This window comes from Mandrillus leucophaeus, unplaced genomic scaffold (assembly GCF_000951045.1).
Source record: "Mandrillus leucophaeus isolate KB7577 unplaced genomic scaffold, Mleu.le_1.0 Scaffold690, whole genome shotgun sequence".
Lineage (NCBI taxonomy): Eukaryota > Metazoa > Chordata > Mammalia > Primates > Cercopithecidae > Mandrillus > Mandrillus leucophaeus.
The window spans coordinates 1,429,364-1,449,541 of NW_012107475.1; positions in this window are offsets into that span (position 1 = coordinate 1,429,364).

Genomic DNA, 20,178 nt, shown 5'->3' on the forward strand with positions numbered 1-20,178 from the left:
GACCTTCATTCTTAATCCAATGATCCAGAGAAAGGGTTAGGTGACTCACTCCCAGGCACACAGTCACCTACTGTTTGAAATAGGAGTTGCAGTTATGGAAGCTGCCGTCACAGTTGGTGCAAATCTGCATTTAAATCTCAACAACCCCATCAGTTCTCTGTGATTTAAGTCACCTGCTCTACTGGATCTCAATTGCTTATAAAATTAAAGTTTTATGTCTATGTATTAGGTAACAATTAATTATCTAATTATGCATTTTTTTGGACAAAGATGTGGCCCTTCATGTGTAGTATGATACCATATTTCAGCAATTCTGAGATTACCATATTTTTCACATTTAACATCTTTGAAATTAGAATATGGCATACAATTGATAGTATGTCATAGTTTAATGTCCTAGTTCAGTTATCAGGCTTTTAAAAACTTTTTTAGTGGTATATAAAATAATGATATGTCTTATAATTGATAGTGTCTAAAATTCAATGAAGTACCAGGGAGTTGATAAATAGAAAACAGAAAACCATAACCACCTAACTTCCCTATCAATCAATCTTCTCTATTTCAGAAATGATACGAGAAAGCTTATTGTTTAATTGATTATTGGCTTTTTATGCTACCAAAGAGGAGTAATTGCAACAATACGATGAATCATGGATGGTAACCAAAAGAAGTGTGATCACCTAAGTGTAGCAAAAAGAAAATATTACTGCATGTTAATTTACATCCCATGAAGTTAAGCACATATGCCATCGTTTGAGTGATGTCATCCTCTCTAAAATTTATGCTGAAACTTAATCCTCAATGCAACAGTATTAAGAGGTATGACCTTTGAGAGGTTATTAAGTCATAAGAGTTCCACCCTCATAAATGGGAGTCACATTCTTGTAAACAGGCTCAAGGTTGAAAGGAGAGTTCTCTTGCCCTTCATTCCTTCCATCATGTGAGGACACAAGGTTAGTCCTCTCTGTAGGATGCAGCAACAAGACACCATCTTGGAAGCAGAGAGCAATTTTCACCAAATATGCAACAGGCCAGTGCCTTAATCATGGACTACGCAGCCTCCAGAACTGTGAGAAATAAATTTCTGTCTTTTATAAATTGTCCAATTTAAGGTATTTTGTTATAGCAGCAAAAACACACTAAGACAGCATGCATCAGCTCAATTATATATTGAATATTATGAAAGACTAGTTTAAATTTCAGCTCTCTCTTCTTAAATACATTTTTAGCTTTCATTATTCTATGCTTTCAATTCCTGTGGGTTAATGTAATTTTGGTTAGATTCTTGATTACTCGTTGGAACTATATCTGGATTTAGGATGTAAAAACAATAACTTTAATATTCCCAAAGAAACTGCTGAAATATGCTGTGTATATATAGGATCAGGCTATCTTTTTCCTTCGTCTACCACTTGTCATCAATCTTTTGCAAGTAGTAAGTGAAAATGGAAGCTGTCATCAAGGCCTCAGCATTTGCTTTGGAGCCTTCAGGCGGAGATTTCTGTTCACTTCTCTTAAGCACTGAGCTTCAGCCTGTTCTTTGTTGATAATCAGAACTTGACTTTATCTGCACCTGTCACTCCAGCCAGTACATAGATTTGCTCATTACACTTGTCTTGCACATCATTTAAAAGACCTAGCATAAAAGACTTAGCTATGATTACAGATTGCTTTCAAAAATGCTTCCTTCTGGTAGTAGCCGTATGTCTTCCCATACATAAACATATGTAGGCATGAAGACTCTATAGCAACAGAAAGAGGTCCTATAAAATGCTGTGGATGTAGTCTGGTGTTAGTGCACCAATTCAAGGTATGATAATATAGGTTCAGCTTAAATTTCAAGACTATCTTTATGTCCTTGTACCTAGGAATTGAGAACAGTCTGTTAAGTAATGCATGTGCAGCCGTAATTTGTACAAAGAGATTTATGAGAAATGTGCCCTCTGAGTTTTTTGTTGTAATGATGAATGTGATCCAATCAAACCATTAAAATGACTTAAGTGCAGCCAAATGTCATTTATTGCTTGCCATAGTATTTTAAGCAAAAATAGCCATTATAAACTCTTGAAAATATCTTAATTGCTTTATAAGCTATGACAGCTCTGGATGACTAGTAATAGCCATTTGACTTTTGTGGAAATTATGAACTGTGAAGGCCTAAATGTCATGTCTGCATGAGGACGTAGAAAGTGTTTATTCCTTTTTTTGTTATATCTTATAATTATCTACAAAAAATAAGAGAAGTTGGATCTTGAAGTAGTTTAATGACTTATTTCAGTCAGTAGGGTCTCCTGTACTATGACCTAATTTAGGACATTTTAGTTCAGTGATTGTTGACCAAATAAATTAAAGTGGTCTTAGATTTCTTATCTTCTGGATTAAAATAGCTTTTATTGAGGAGGAAAGTCCCCAACCTACAAATTTGCTACTTCTAATTAAATATATACATACATATATTTAAATTGCAGACTGTAGCATTTCATAGGTTAGAAAAGAGAACAGTAATAACAAAATCATGAAAAATACAGTCATCCCTGCATATCCATGGGGGATTGGTTCCAGGATACCCCATAGATACCAAAATCTGAGGGTGGTCAAATCCCTTATATAATATGGCATAGTATTTATATATAACCTATGGACATCCTTCTATATACTTTAAAATCATGTCTAGATTACTTATAATACCTAAACAATGTAAAGGCTACAAAAATGGTTGTTTTGGGGTATTTTATTTATATTATTATTATTATTATTAATTTTTAAATATTTCAGATCTCCAGTTGGTTGAATCTGTGCACGTAGAACCCACAGATACAGAGGGTGGGCTACATTATGTAGCATAAGTAGAGCTTTACCATCTTATTAAACAACTGTAATTCAACTACAATTTAGTGAGTGGAAAGGAAGACTGATTTGCTTTATCATTTGTTTGTTCAGTTTCAATAAATGTGTACTGAACCACTACTATGTTTAAGATGTTAGAATATGGTTTTTGGATGTTTGTGGTTATAATAGTTATTATTTTTTTTTTAACTGAGTTACCATTTATACAATTATGTATGACTCCTGATATTTTCTTAAGTTTTCCCTCAGATAGGTGGGGGTAAAGGTTGGTTAGGATTTTTTTTTTTCTGAATCTGGTTATTTTTGTGAGCAATGAGCATCAAGGAGCTGACAGAGGAGGGCACCTGTATTCAACGACGCTTAGTGAGGATAGGGTCAGAGGATTAATGTGATAACACAGGAAAGGAGCGAGATAGCACAGCTGTGAAATTTTCAGAAGGAGTTGGGTCAAAAGAGAGTGACTGACACTGTCAGGGCGTATATGGCCCCGAAGCCTTGAAATGTTATATGTTCCAAAGTAAGCTTTTATCTTAGGTCTTGCACTGTAGTAGTCATTTTGTCAAGCAATTAAAATTTTTGTCACCATTATATTTAGGATTCTCACTCTTACAAAAGTTGTCCTAAATTACAAAGAAGTCCAAAAGAAGAACAACGTCAGGAGTGGGTATTGCTGGCGTTCAGGGGAGACCACATGTATACCAGATCTGCTACCAAAGAATTGCCATAGACTTAAAACTTATGCTTTAAATTGTGAAATCTAAGTCATATGCTAAAATATGAGCTGTCAAAAAGCATATTGCTCCATCATAATAGAAAACAAAAGTAAAGCAAAACATGAGTCATTTGGCATCCCTCCACTGATGTTGCTTTTTCATCATGACAGTCGAAAGCTGGTTGATATCAGTCCTTCTCGTTTGCTGACGCCATTCCTGCCTTTACTCTGGATTTCTTGATGGACACATTTTTTACTCCACATCAGTCATATGATATTTTGGACAAGGACTGTTATGGTCTGAATCTTTGAAGGTGTTATTTTAAGTACTTGAAATTGATGCCATAATGTCTGGAACATTTTCTAGCATGTTGAAAGCATTCGTATTTGTTGACTCAGTGAAAAAAGATTCTCTTTTTTCCTCTCTGGAAAACTTGCAGGGACCCTGCCTGCCTCTCCTACAGCCCCAGGCATTTGTTCTTCTTCTGCTCTATTTTTCCCCTTCACTATTTCTCCTCTCTCCTACTTTGGAATTCTCTTGAGAGTTGGAGATGTGATACAAGTGATCAGTGTCCCAAGAATGGGAAAGGGTGGTACAGACCTCTGGATAATTATGCATAGATGGCACTCTGCCCTTTGTTTTATTTACTGGTACTCTACTGGTTTTTTTTGTTTTTTTTTTTGTTTTTTTTTTATTGCTTTAATGGCATAAACTGTTGTTTCAATAATGAATTTAATTTTACTTAGTTTCAAGAAAAGTTAGTATTTTGTCTTGATCATTGAGATATAGGCAAATGAAACAGGTGAGTTTAGTTTGGTTTCTTGGATTAAATGCAAAATTTGTTAAATTCATCCATAATTACAGAAATTTAGTTTTTCTCACTAATACTAAGATCAAGGATAGATTTTAAAGCTAGTTAAATATTTAGCTTAAAAGGTTTAGTTTTACTATGAATATTATCTAAAGCGATAGCAAAAAAGTCTTCCATTAATGTGAATGTTTTCACTGCTGTACTAATAAGGTTGCTTATTTTTACATGTTCTGCCAGAGCAAAAACAAAAATATGAATTAAAAAATTTCCATAGAGTCAGTATTCTAAACATATACCTCATTACAGTATGATCATATTTTCACTAAACTCTTTATATCTCATGATTGGGGGTACTATATAGAATCTCAGAGAGCATTTTCTTTTTTTTTTTTTGCTACATTATTTAGGAAAAGCATGTTATTGGATAGCTTATTAAATAATTCTAATAAAATGTGGCAATTTATTAAAAACATGGAATATGTACAAGAGAGAATCCAAGTACCTCATAGTGCAAAATATACTATGAAGTGGTCTGCGCACTAGAAAAAATTATAAATGAAGAAAACAAGGATTAATGGGAAAGAGAAAGGGGCTCATATGTTTCTTCCTCTTTTCCCCCTACTTTCATCTACCGATAGGCAGAGTGTATCATATGAAAGAAAGTTCACTTCCCTACAATATGAGCTCCACAACTGCCTGCATTTCCATCAATTAGAGATTCATTTGTTTAACAAGTTCAATACCTCAAGGAAATTACCACATGGAAGATTTTATTCTTTCCAGTTTATAAACCAAAGGCACCTGCTTCAAACGTTGCAGAACCCAGGTAGAATATAATTAAAGTTTTAAGCTAAAAGAAGCAACTAGGGAGGGATTCCTGACCTTAACACTATCAAGAGTCTCTCTGAATTTTAGCCTTTAGCTCTTGCTTACATGTTCAACTTTATCAGCTCAACAGGTAGAATTTAATTATACGAACTCCCAGGTCTGAGTGTATTCCTTTTAATAAAACAGAGGCACTTTTAATCCCTTCAAAGTATAGACTATTGACTTACTGAACAATCTGCCCAAAATGTGTGCCATTCTTTTGCCTAATATGTTACAGGCCTGAATTTATTGGTCAGTATTCCAGGCAAGACACAAAATTGTGATGCTAGTGATAGGTTGTCAATGCCTGTGATGTTTCAGTACTGTGTTGGTTGAGGTTGCTATGATTCCTGCCCTCAGAGCTTACAGTCTAGCAGGGGGATTATACATGAAATGGCTCATTACATAAATATTTAACTACTGTGGTATAAAGAACCACGATGCAAAGAGTATGGACCCATTAACTGACTTAGTTATTCCGTCTAAACAGTTTAAAGTTACTTGCCCTGATTACTTCAAGGGGATGAGAATGACTTCTACGCAGATTTATGTATGCTTGTAAGGAACTTCAATGTCCCATTCTCTTATTTTAATATTGCTACACTCAGAGTACATCGAGAAAATATTATATTAATACTAATCCAATGCTGCTCAACATCTATCAAAGTTCCTGTTGACAGAAATTTAAGGAAGACTGACTTTAAAAATATGCCATTCATCTTCCTTCAGGCACTCTGTCTCTGGATAAACCCAGTACAATAGGGAGCTGCCTGTGTGAACTCTATTTTATTGCTCTTTTACCCTGTGGAGTTCGTCCTGACTTGCACTTTGACACAATGACATTAACTTGGGTTGAAGGATATCGCAGGAAGCAGCCTGATAAAATGCATTGCTGCTCATACCGTAAGGGTGTTGTGCATTACATTTACACCTTGTTCTCCAAGAGAACCTATGGAGAAACTTCCTGCAGCGGTCAACACACAAGTATTTGTGTTTTGTTTTTTTTTTTTCCTTAGCAACCAGATTGTGTTTATCTTATGGTCTATGTGAATTAAGTAGCTAATGCTTTCTGGATGCTAGAAAGTTAAAATAAAGTTTATGGCTCATGTCCAGCAAGTATATATTAATGCACGCATTAAAAATTAACCTCTCTCCTTTTTGTCTTTATCTTTCCCTTATTTCATTTTTCCCATTTTAAATTTGCCTTATCTTGCTGTGTGATACATATTAAGGCATCTTAAAACATTTCTGCAACAAAGAGGGGTATACAATATAAATCTCATGAATAGCTAAGCAATTGACCTAACATAATTTATTGAAAAACTTATATTCTGCATGAATCCATGATGTCTTTGTTACATATTTAGTTCTTTACATATACTAAGCTCTGTTTTGGGGCAATTTCTTTTTCTTTTTTCTTTTCTTTCTTTCTTTCTTTCTTTCTTTCTTTCTTTCTTTCTTTTTTTTTTTTTTTTTTTTTTTTTTTCTTTCGTTTTTTTTTTTTTTTTTTTTCTCATTCATAATACTACATTGACTCGGAAACTCTACTGCCTGACATTCATCCTAAGAAAATAGTGAAGGATCATCACAAAGATTTGACTACATAATACTTATTGTGTCACTTTTTTATAGTAGTGAAAATTGGAAAACAATCTAAGCCTCTAAATATTGAAGATAAATCGAGCAAATCGAAGTGTAGTAATATAATCAAATACTTATGTGATAAGATATTGTAGTTTATTTATTGATATGTTCAAATTTATTAAGTGCAATAAAACAAAGAGTGTGTACATGTGATTATATTTATGTAAATATGTATTTAAGTGAGATTCTTTGTTTTATTGCTTGGGGAGCATATAATGGCTTTTCAGTAGTACCTAAAGCACAACATTAGAGCACCTTCCTACAAAGACTGGTGGAATGTTTTTCTCTCCTTGAGGCCCTTCTTCAGAGATATTTCCAAGAACACCTTTGGCTGTTCTCTCATGTCCAAAGGACCTATTCTGGTTTTCTTAGCCATGTTGCAAGAGCCAGAATTCAGAAGCTCTTCCTTGAGGCTGAATGACTGTACATTACCACTGAGTTCCAGTTGCTCCATAATAAGTCACTGTACCCCTAGATTTCTAACAAGACTGGAAGTGAATATTGCCTTTGTAATTTATTGGTATGAAAAGTGTGTTTAGGGCTAAGCCTTTTGCTCTGGTCAGTGTCCCTTCTGCCGATACACATTTCTGCCCAGTGCTACACATTTCTGCCCAGTGCAACCCACTCCTTAGGGTGTGAAGGAAAAATGTGTTTTCTTTTGTGTTTTCCTTGGCCAAAGATACTCAACACCAAGATTTCTTATACTGTCAAACTTATGGTTGTTGCAGTGTTCACTCATAGCCCTGCTTTCCAAGGCAAATCTACGGTGACTTAGTCCAGAGCATTTTCGAAGTTATCACAAACTGATGGTAGAATCAGCTCCAAGGACTTAGTCTGGCTCCCAGTTCCTCTCTCTCAGAATAAATATTTCTTTCAGTGGAAACATCCACTTTATTTTGCACACACATATACAGAAAAAGGTTTAAAATGGTGTATACTACAATGATATTGTTGTGTGATTTTTTTAAAAATCTTAATTTTGCTTATCTATATTTAAAATTTTTTCTACATGATTATGTGTTACTGAAGTGTCTTAGTAGTTTGAGTCTCATGCACTTTTTATTAAAATTTTTAAAATATTTTTGTTTTAGAAACTTTCAAACCTATGGAAAATGGAGACCATAATAGTGTGGAGTGAACTTGTGTACCCACCACTCACAGCCAACAATCAACACTTTTTATTGTTTTATTACTGACTACTACCGGTAGCATTTTGTTTTGCTGCAATATTTTAAGGCAAATCTTAGATATTATGTCATTTTACCTATAAATACCTTCATATTCATTTCTCACTGCAAAGTCATTTTTTAGCATACTCGTTGTGCCATTGTCTTAACTGATTGAATTAATAGCAATTGCTTTGTGTTCTCCCCAGTTTATATTCACATTTTCCTGACTGTCTCTCAATAATGTACTTTTTACACTTGGCTTATTCAAACCAGGAATCAAATGTGCTTTACATATTTTGTTTAATTTATGACTCTTATATCCCTCTTCTTCTTCACCCTTTTTATTTATTGATTTATTAGAACACTGATCATTTGTCCTTTAGAATGTCCAACATTTTGAAATTTGGTTGATTGTTTTCTTCTGTTGTTCAGTTTGAATTTTTTTATTCCATGTGTTTCCAATAAATTGGTTGTTAGAATATAAATGTATGATTACAGTTAGCTTCTTTTAAGACAAAAATAATTCATAGTCATTGGCATCTATTGTTATTGTATTTCATTATTAGGAGATAAGGCCTAACTTTTGGTGATGCTAGAGCTGGTCGTTGAGTGTATCTTGGCACTCTACACGTATACTTACTTTTTATAAAAGTAGAACATGCACACAGTTAAAATATACAATTGGCTCCAGCCTCCTTGTCCTCTCTTCCATCCTGCACTATTCCCAGATCCAAATTTAACTATTTTCATGTTTAGTTCTTATGGTAATTATGTTTGGCCTTCCAATAAGATGCTTATATTCTTCTTTCTTGATTGATGAACTCTTGGACATAATCTATCCTAGACATACTCCATCTAGGAGGACTTGTTTATACTGCTTCTTCATCTTATGTTGCTCATATTCCTAATGCTGTTTTATTATTTTCAGTTTATCTGTTTTTTGTGTGTTACTGTGAAAAAATCATTTCACTTATTATCCTTGGTTGTATGAATTTCAGACAGAACTGCTCGTTCTCCACCTTGAAAAATGAAGATACTAGCTTTTTATTGTTTCCTCTACCTGTCCTTCTTTACTTGGAGTTTCTTCATTTTTCACCTTCCTCATCTGATGAGGAGAAATGTCATTTTCCTTGAAATGGACTAGCACTTGCTTCAGGTAGAAAGTGCAGTGCCCCCAGTCAGCTGTGAAACATCACCTTTAAGGCTGTGGAACAAGGTAACGATGGCTAGGGAAGGAGGGCTGTCCCAGACAAATTTATGGACTGAACCCTCTCTGAAGAAGGGTCAACTTCAGATCTTAGCCTCGCTCTCAGCCTGGGCCTTTTCTGAGGAGACCAGGGAAGACTGTATTCAAACTCAGATCCCTATACATTTGGATGTCCGCAGAGTGAGGTTTTTGGTCACAGTTGTATTTATTTATTTATTTCTATGTATTTATCTTTCATTGCTATGGGTACAGTAGCAGTAGCAGTCTATTCAGGAGTATGATGCTAGTTAGTTATTCTGGGGACTTGCTTAAAATTGGATGGGAAAAAAATACTAACTGCTTTTTTTGAAAAAGCATTAGAAATAAATGACAATTTTACCTTATGGGAAGTAGAAAATATCTTCCTAACTATATAACCCAAGATGCCATGAAACTAAAATGTATTTCAGTCCTTAAGTAATGAAAAATATATAATAATATATAAAAATAACACATGACAGAGGTTTAAAATTCTTAAAATTATTCTTCCACATCATAAGCAAAAAATGAATAACAAGCAGAAAAAGAACCCAGAAGATTAGAAGAGAAAATACTTGATAGAAGAAATGCAACAGTCCTAAAGTTCTAAAATTCAGACATTTCTAGATACATGTAAAGTGATGTTTAAACTATCACAAAATTGAATTAGAGATTAACATCTATCTAGAAAAATAAGAAAACGGCATACTTTTATAATGTTAACTAACCCACAAACAATCATTACAGTAAAATGTACCTAAATATGACTCACCTTGTGAAAGTTAAGAATGTAGAAATAATTTATTGCTATACCAGCCTTTTCTATAAGGATATATTCTGCTTTTCTGTGTTTTGTATAAAAGAAAGCCCATAGTGATATTAATGAGAAAAATATTCATTGAAAAGGAAAAGAAAAGCAAGAAGAAGAAATAAGAAAATATAATGCTTAATGCTGTTTCTCTACACAGAATGTCCTTCTGAGCTTCCTCACTTCAGTAAATTACTACATGGCATTTTCTGAACTTATAGTGATAATTAACCTGTGTTCTCACTTGTCTTCTAAGTTTAAATTGATAATTGTGCTGGAAGCTCAGAAAAAAAATATCATTAGTATATTCTACACCAGAAACTGAAGAGAAACTGTTCTTTAGTTGATGTTAAATATTATTGTAACATACAACTAAGAATACTTTTTTAGTCTGGGATAGGTATACATTAGAAGCGTGTTAGGTTTTGTTGGGCATCGCAGCTTGGCTGTGCTTGGAAAGAAATATCATTTCAGTTTGATATCTGTCTTGATTGCATTTGCCTGAGGAACACAGATAGTTGATTGATTGATAGATCATGATTGATAGATCAATTGGTACATAAAGTGCCCAAGCTAATTGTCATTGCATTGTCAGCAGTTTAACAGCCTTTTGTTTTTCCTTTGTTTTTCCTCAGTGTTCCTAAGTGTTTACGGTGGTAAACATTTTATTATTTACACACGCGGTAAAAAATTGGTGTTCTGACTTCCTCTAACTGCCACACCCCACCTTGTCCTTCATAATTTTTTTATATAGAATAATCATGAAAGATTAAAGAATACAGAGATAAAATCAGGCAAGAAAATCATGGCATGATATGGTTATAATACTGAAACTGAATCAGTATAGAAGTGTTTGAATTCTAACCAGGAAGGTCTCAGCCTCTACCAATATCTAGAATGAAATTTAAAAAAAAAAATTCTCTATTTTGACTGCTGGTTTTTATTAAATCATCAGTTTGTGCGTAGAACATAACAAAAATGCCTGTTCTTTTTATTTTTAGCATTTATCATATTTTGCAAGGATATACCCATCTATCTGTTCACAAGTGTAAAACCTCTCTCTTTTATTGTCAATGAACTCCATGATGGGAGGGTTTAAGCCTGTTGTGTGCACCCCTGAATTTATAACACTTGACACATAAAGGTGTTTATAAATACTGAGTAATAAATAAAGAAATAAGAGGAAATCTTACTAGTAATTGTGTGTGAAGGTTAGTGTCTGTTACCAGCTACTGAACGTCATTTCTTAACTAATCCTTCCCATTTTGATTGCAGAGAAACTGACTGGGAGATATCAAAGATCAAGTCCTGCTAAACTTTCTGTGACTTCATTCTAATAGCTTGCTAGCAGGAGGAAGGTGGGCTCTTGCATCTGAATGAGAAGTAGAAAAAGAAATAAATTGGAATTTGGGGCAGAAAATTGGAATTTATTTAAACAAAATCTATTGTATAAAAAAAGGTTATATTAAAAACAGTAAAAGGTTTCACATTTTTAGTATGTCGAAGGAGGCTATAGTAAAAAAAGTAATAAAGCAATGATATGATTCAAAAATTATAACAATGTTTTTTATCATAGTTAAGATATGAATATTTATTAGCAATAATTATTTCAATGTTTTCTAAGACATTCCAAGATATGGATTCACCATTTGGCTCAGAGAATCAATGTTGAGCACACATTTACTTAAAAGTCAAATTTACCATTTTAAAAATAGAACTAATGACCTCAAACATTATAAAGTGATTTTTGCTGGTTTGAAGATATGATAAGACCTCATTAATTCATATTCTACATAATTTGGAATTTGTGATTGTTTGCCAAGGCTGACATTTCCTTTTGCATTATCTTGAAGAAAGTTTTAACTGAATAGATGAATAGTTTAAAGAAAATGGTTGAAGATATTTAACCTTTATGAAAGAGACAACATAATTTAGAAGGCTTTAGAACATTGTATGCAAATAGATGCTTTTATTTATGAATTGATTTTTGTCTATTAATTAAAGCAAGCTTAGAATAATTTGTCTTTACAAATATAGTTTTAGTTACTCTAGTATACATATAATAATTCCAAATAATTATTAAAGATAGTACACTGGAGGTGCATATTATTCATTTATTTACTAAACAACTATTTACTGAGGGGTAATCATGTACAAAGACAGACATTATCCCTCATATTGTGGAGTTTTTGGTCTAGTGCAATATTTTAGAAACTTGTTTGATTGCACGGCTCTAATAGCAGAAATATTTGGCAATGCACCACTGATATATGTATATTTACCTATAAATAACATGCATGTACTATTTTACTAATATATGAAGCACATTAAAAAACCAATTCAAGAATAAATTATGACAGGGTAAGATAAAAGGAAACATGAATTAAAGTTTTAGTAATACCTTTTCAAGTGTATTTCCTGGGTCGCCTGCTACCCTCGTAGGAAGCTCTGCCTAGTAAATGAGATAGGCATTGAATCAGTAGAGAGAAAAATGTTTATATACTTATAAATATAACAAATTCTATAAAAAATGTCGTGATGAGAGAGAGGAAAAAAAGACGAGAAAGAGAAAGGAGACCTAAATTATATAGTGAGGTTGAAATATCTGAGGAGGGGGTGTCATTTGAGCTACGTCTGAGTTAACCAAAAGAAGTACGGTGGGAAGAGCATTCCAGGAAGAGAGTACATCGTGTTCAGAGTTCCTGTGGTGGCAAAGAGTTTAGTACATTTGAGGAGCTGAAAGAAGGCCCATATGGCTGGAGTGTACTAAGAGGATCTGTGGCAAAAATCTAGGTTAAGAGTCAGGGAGGGCCTGTGCTAAGAAATTTGGATTATTTTTTTCTGATTTCACTGACAAACAATTGAAAGATTTTAAGCAGGGAATTGCCATAATCTGTTTTACATTTTAGAAATACATATTAGTGATACTGAGGTTTTGACCTTGAGAAACTCAGTGGTTGTTGCTATACTTATTGAGATGGGAATGATTAGGGGAGGATTATACTGGGGGAATGGAGTTGTATTTTGGGTATGTTATATTTGAGATGTATTTGTTAGGCTAATGTTAGCTGCCATAGCAACTAAACCCCAAATTTCAGTGGTTTACCAAAATAGAAGTTTGGTTTCATGATTAGTGGCTGGTTTTTGTCACTATATATAATGTATATAATATTATATATATAATTATTATATTATATTATTATTATATATTATAAGTACAGATACTTCATCCTTTTATGTAATGTACCTAGCTACTTTTATGTATACTACTTTTATTATATAATATATAATATATGTAATATATAATATATTGATTCAAGGATTCAAGTTCTTTCCACCCTGAGTTTCCCCCGGCACTAGGGGAACAAAGCCCTCTCAATCTAGTGGGTAGAAGAGGAAAGAGAGTATGGAGAATGCATACTTGCTTCTTATTCTTGGAGCAGAATGACACATATATGTTCCATTTATATTTTGTTGGGGGGCAATCAGTCATATGGTCCCACCAAGATGCAAAAGGGTAACCACCATTTTACTCTCTACTTCTATGAGATCAACTTTTTAATATTCTACATATTAGTAAGACAGGCAATATTTGTCTTTCTGTGCCTGTATTAGTTCACTTTACATAATGTGTCACAAGGCAGTGAGGTAGAGGGTTAGGGGAGTTTGTGGAAATGTTGGTCAAAGAATATGAAATTTCCATTAGACAGAAGGAGTAAGTTCAAGAAATCTTTTTGTATAGCATGTTGACTACAGTTAACAACAATATATTGTGTTCTTGAAAAATGCTGAAAGTAGATGTTAAATGTTCTCACCACAAAATTGATAATGGTGAGATAATGCATATAACAATACTGAGATTTAGCCATTCTACAATGTATATATACTTTGAAACATCACATTGTACATGATAAATACATATAATTGTATCTGTCAAATTTAAAAATAAAATAAGATGCAAAAGAATCTGGGAAATATCATCCCCTCACAGCAAGAGTAGCCACTTTCCAGAGGAAACTCTGAAGTGGGAAAGAAGCTTTCATTTCTGGTCAATGGCTATGCATTGCCACAGGCATCTATTAAATGTTCCACTGGATACATTAAGTAAACAGTTGACTGTAGAAATGTGTACCTCAAAAGAGTGGTCTATTCTGATTATAAAAATGTAATTATCATCTGTGTGTCTTTGTGGAAAGATTAGAAGAGATGTCTTAGTAGAATCAAACCCCAGAGCACACTGACTTTGGTGGTCAGATAAGGATTATACAATGAAAACTGAAAATGTCATCAGGATGCAGAAGGAAATAATCAAGAGTTGGTGGCATAATAGGAACTATGAGATTTTTTTCAGAAACATCTAAAATTCTCACTAGTTCAAGTTTTTATTGAGTATTGAATTGGTATTTTTCTATCACAATTTGTCTAAATAGACGTACTTTTGTATATACTATGAAATACAGTTTTCTGACTGCTGTACAAACAACCTTTTAAATTTTTCTTTTTCTTTTTGTTTTTTTGGGACAGAATCTCACTCTATCACCCAAGCTTCAGTAAACTGATGTGACTTCCAGTCACTGCAACCTCTGCCTCCTCGGTTCAAGCAATTCTCGTGCCTCTGTCTCCCTAGCAGCTGGGATTACAGGTGTGCGCCACCACACCTGGCTAATTTTTGTATTTTTAGTAGAGATGGGGTTTCACCATTTTGCCCAGGCTGGTCTCAAACTCCTGGCCTCTAGCAATCCACCCGCCTTGGCCTCCCAAGATGACCCCTCAAAAGCATGAGCCATCACACCTGCCATAACATTTTATCCTAAAAAGAGCTTTAACATTTATTGTAAAGTGATAAGCATGACATTTTTAAATTTTAATTTTAAAATTAACAACATTTTAGTTTTTAGTATTGTAAAAAATTCTCTTGATTTTAGTTATAAATTTCTACCCAAATTTTTGAGATTTGGGGACTAACAAGTCAATTCATAAGCTAATGTGATCTATAGCGACACAGAGATAAATTTAAAAAGTTATTAAACCATCACTTCAATTTAATTTTTTTAAATGCCAATACTTTAATTTGTTAAAATATGGATTATATTGAGATAAATTTAGAGCCAAGGTTGGCAAACTCTAGCTTGTGGGTCAAATCCAATCTGACACCTGTCTGTGTATAGCTGTCAAGATAAGAATAATATTTACATTTTAAAATAGTTTTTAAAAATCAAAGGAATAATGATATTTTGACACATAAATATATATAAAACTCCAACTTCAGTCTTAATAAATAAAATTTTATTTGGAACAGATAGTTCATCCTTTTATGTAACATATCTAGCTACTTTTATGTTCCAGCAACAGAGTTAGCAATTGAGACAGAGCCCTGCAAAGTCTAAGATATTTACTATTTAGCCATTTCTGGAAAAGAAAATGCCAACCCTTCATTTAGAGTGTAGAAATGAGGACAACTGGCATTTAAGATGATATTTGTGATGCCCTGAAAACAGAGACAAACACAGAGCAAGCATTTAATATGTTACTTTTTCATCTTTTCCCCCATTATTTTTCAGGTTATGAAGTCAGTTGAGGAGAATTTAAAATATTCAAAGTACATTCATACTGTTAAACTCAAATACAATTACTTATTAGAATAGTTTTATATATTTGAATTCATACTAGAATCACCGTTTTTGTTAAAGATCTTCAATATACATTAGTTAGTTAAAGTGTTTTAAGTCAGATTGTTGTAAATGTATAAGTTAACTGTAACAGGTGTTTAATAGCAATATTATATAAAGGTGGCATATTTGGTTCATTGAATTTTCTTTGCAATTTGCTGTTTTTGAAAATCCAAGTGTTTGAAGCAAATAGGGAACATAAACTTTGTCTTGTATCTGCTTTTATTCAATATTTAGAACTGTGGTATGGTGATCATGTTAGTTGAATATCTATCCAGTTAAGAAAATCAAGTATAAATTCGTATGTTGTTAAACATAATAGACCAAGTACATGAAATAATAATTATCCATATCATAAATTCAGAAACTATGTCTTATAATTGTTTATATTCTTCATTCAACAGAACAAAAGTGCTTCAGTTTGTATAATGCAACTGGTGGTTAGATTAAAATTTTCATTTTTTGATTAAAATTTTCAAATGGAATCAAGCATCCATTTTTGACAAAACATTTGATCTGGTTTTTCCATTTAGATAGACATTAATATGATTTCTGCCTATTTACATTTCTCACAAATTTATGTTACTATAAAGTATAAGACCAGGGGTTTAGAAACTTGAATCTAATTATTACCTTCTAATTAAGAATCATTGCTATCCCAGCAATCATATATATTTTTTCTCTTCCTATTTTTTCTTCTCACCTCTGCATATCTCCTTATTTTCTAGTATTGCTTCTATCCCTAAATACTTTGAGATAAATATTTTTTCATAGTATGAAAAGCACTATTTAAAATGCCATACAAGTGTAAAAGTGTAAAGAAAATAAATCTCTGCATTTATACATTAAAATAAAAAAGAATAAACTCCTTTCCCTCAGGTATTGCTCAAAATATTATTTCCTTTGTAACTTTAGATTCAAATATTACACGAGAAATACTTTTATGCTGGTAGAAGAAAACATAACTAGTCAAGACATTAAGAATTTATTGTAAACATAAGCTGCATATTTATATATATACATATATATATAATTTCCTTTATTAAAATTACACATACGTATGTAATTTTAACTAGCTCTGTAGGTGATAAAATACACAACGTCAATCTTCTCCACGATATTAAATATAATTTTCCTGAGTGTGGGAATAAGATTATGGTATAGCCTTCTCCAAGGGTGATGAAAACATTTGTTTGTGGGAAGAACATACATAAGAGAGGATGTGGTTGAGAGACAAACTTTTAATCATGTCTAGAGTTCTCCAGGTGAACCAAAAAGAACATTAATCTTGAATGTTGGTATGGTCATTAGTCCTGTTTTGTCAAGCCCTAAGTCTTGTGATGAGTATTTGTTGTCACTAATGACTTCTTTCTTTTCATCTTTGCCCTTTGTAAAGGACGTGAAGAATCTTACCCTGTTTTTTGTTTTGTTTTGTTCTTTTAACAAGTGTTGCCCATTATTTTTCTTATTGTTTTGAGGCTTGAGGTAGTTCCAACTCCACTTCTCAGATGCAGCTAAGATTTTGTGCTCACTCTTATGTTACTGGCCCCGAATAAGAAGATATACTGAGCATTTCTTAATTGTGAGTGAATATCTAGACAGCTTCAGGAATATGCAAACAGATTTTACGTGGCATCATAAAGGTTGTCAATATTTGCTTATAACAATATATGTATTTTTAGTTAAAGCAATTATAATTTATAATAAAAACAAAAAGAATAGGCAAATAGAGAAAATTTATAAAAATGGAAATTGTCTCCCTTGGAAAATAACAATATATTCAAAGAGGTAGTTGATATCTCACCTGGCAGTCAATTGACACTCTCATTCTTTTGAGAGAATGCTTTCGGTCTCCCCGGGATTATCTTGCTCATGAACATTACTGTTTGGACCAACTAGGTCAAATCTGTTCTTTCTCTTATAAAAGGACCTTCTTGGCAAAAAAACAAACAAAAACCCCCACAACAACAACAAAAACCCCACCTCTCTCTGTACAAGTAAACTTTCTTTTCTGCTTCCTTAAGGTGTCAGCATAATACCCTTTCTTTCCTAGTAGACCTTTTTTCTACTTGTCTAGCTCTTGCATTTCACAAAGTAGCCTCATGTACCTAAGACTAGGATATCATTTTTGCCTATAAAGTGTACAAAAATTAATATAACTTAAAAGAAACTAGATTTTTACGAAAATGGATATGTACTTACTATATAGGAAATAATTTGAGCTGATTTTCAATGGAAGAAAATACCACTGGGACATTTAAATTAATTAAGAAAATTTTGAAAAGAATTTAAAGTCTAAGTATTGATTTTATTGATCTTAGAAATCAAGGGTACCCTTCAGTAATCATATTTCTAAAATAAATGAATTCTTTTGATAGATTAGGTAACAATGTCAATCAATCATAGACAGGTAAATGGCTTTTCTCTCCCCCCAATAAACTGCTCAAATATTTAATTACATTTTTTTTAAAAAATGAATTTTTCTTAGTTTTCTTTTTTTGTGTGTTATCAATAGTAATGATATTTTTTTAAATGGACTCAACATTTTTTATTTTGTATTTATACTTTAAGATAACTTTTCTTTTTAGTTGCCTGATTTTTATATCTGAGATTTAAAGTCACATATTAGCCAGAGATAGAAAAGTATAAGATGGAATGTAAAAGAAATTTAATAACAGGTTCTCACCTTCTGGAGGATCAGGTGATGATATTTATTTCATTTGTAGCTTCTATCACAAAACTGAATATTTACAGCTTAAATTTCTATAATACTTCAAAAGAAGGTTTCCATACAAATTCTTTAAGGTGAATTATTATTGAATCCAATTTATAGATGAGGAAACAAGATTCAGGGAGTATAGAAGATACTGTCAATGCTCCAGCCATACTCTTTCTGCATTTATCATTTCTGGGCATGCCAGCTTGCTTTCAAACTGCCAGTAAATGTGACCGTTTGCTTTTCCAGCGCCACAATCAGAGGGCCCACAAAGTGTTTGGTTTATCCTAGTGGAATTCCGTAAGATATTGCTTCACGAAGGGAACTACTTACAAGGATGGAGGTTCAACAGCGGACACATGACCTCAGGGCCATTAGCTCTACCTGTATATGCATGACCCAGAAGCTGCTGGCCTGATAACATGCTGCCTATTTCTTTTGTGTGTGTTTTATTTATATTTCTTTTGTGTGTGTTTTATTTATATGTCACAGTTGTACATATTTTTGGGGTACTTGTGATATTTTGACTCATGTATACAATACATAATGATCAAATCACAGTAATTGGGATATCCATCACCTCAAACACTTATTTTTTTAAGGTGTGTTGGGGACATTACAATTCTTTTATTGCTATTTTGAAATCTACAATAAATTATTGTTAACTATAATTTCCCTAATGTAGCATCAAATACTAGAACTTGTTCCTTCTATCTAACCATTTTTGTACCGAGTAACCAACTCCTAATTCCTCCCTCCCTCTCCTGCTTCCCTTCCCATCCTATGGTAACCAGCATTCTACTCTCTATCTCCAGGAGATCCACTTTTTTAAGCTCCCACATATGAGTGAGAATATATAATACCTGTCTTTCTGTGCCTGATTTATGTCACTTAACATAATGATCTAAATTCCATCCATGTGGCTCCAAAGGACAGGATTTCATTATTTTTTATGGCCAAATAGTATTCCATTGTATATAAATGCCACATTTTCTTTATCCATTTATCCATTAATAAGTGGTATTTAGATTGGTTCCATATCTTGGCTATTGTGAATAGTGCTGGAATATACATCAGAGTAGAGATATCTCTTCCATATATTGATTTCTTTTATGTTTTTGGATATATACCCAGCAGTGGGATTGCTGGATCATATGTCAGTCCTATTTTTAGTTTTTTGAGGAGCCTCCATACTGTTTTCAGTAACAGCTGTACTACTTACGTTCCCACCAACAATGTATGAGTGTTGGTGGGAATATAACTGCATCTTTGTCAGCATTTGTTATTCTTTGTGGTTTTGATAAAAGCCAGTTTCACTGGGGTGAAATGATATCTCATTGTGGTTTTGATTTGCATATCTCTGATGATTAGTGTTGTTGAGAATTTTTCTTTTCTTTTCTTTCTTTTTTTTTTTTTTTTTTTTTCTTGAGATGGAGCTTTGCTCTTGTTGCCCAGGCTAGAGTGCAATGGCGTTATCTCAGCTCACTGCATCCTCCACCCCAGGGGTTCAAGTGATTCTCCTGCCTCAGCCTCCTGAGTAGCTGGGATTACAGGCACCCACCACCATGCCTGGCTAATTTTTTGTATTTTTAGTAGAGATGGGATTTCACCATATTGGCCAGGCTGGTCTGGAGCTGTAGACCTCAGGTGGTCCACCCGTCTTGGCCTCCCAAAGTTCTGGGATTACAGGTGTGAACCACCGTGCCTGG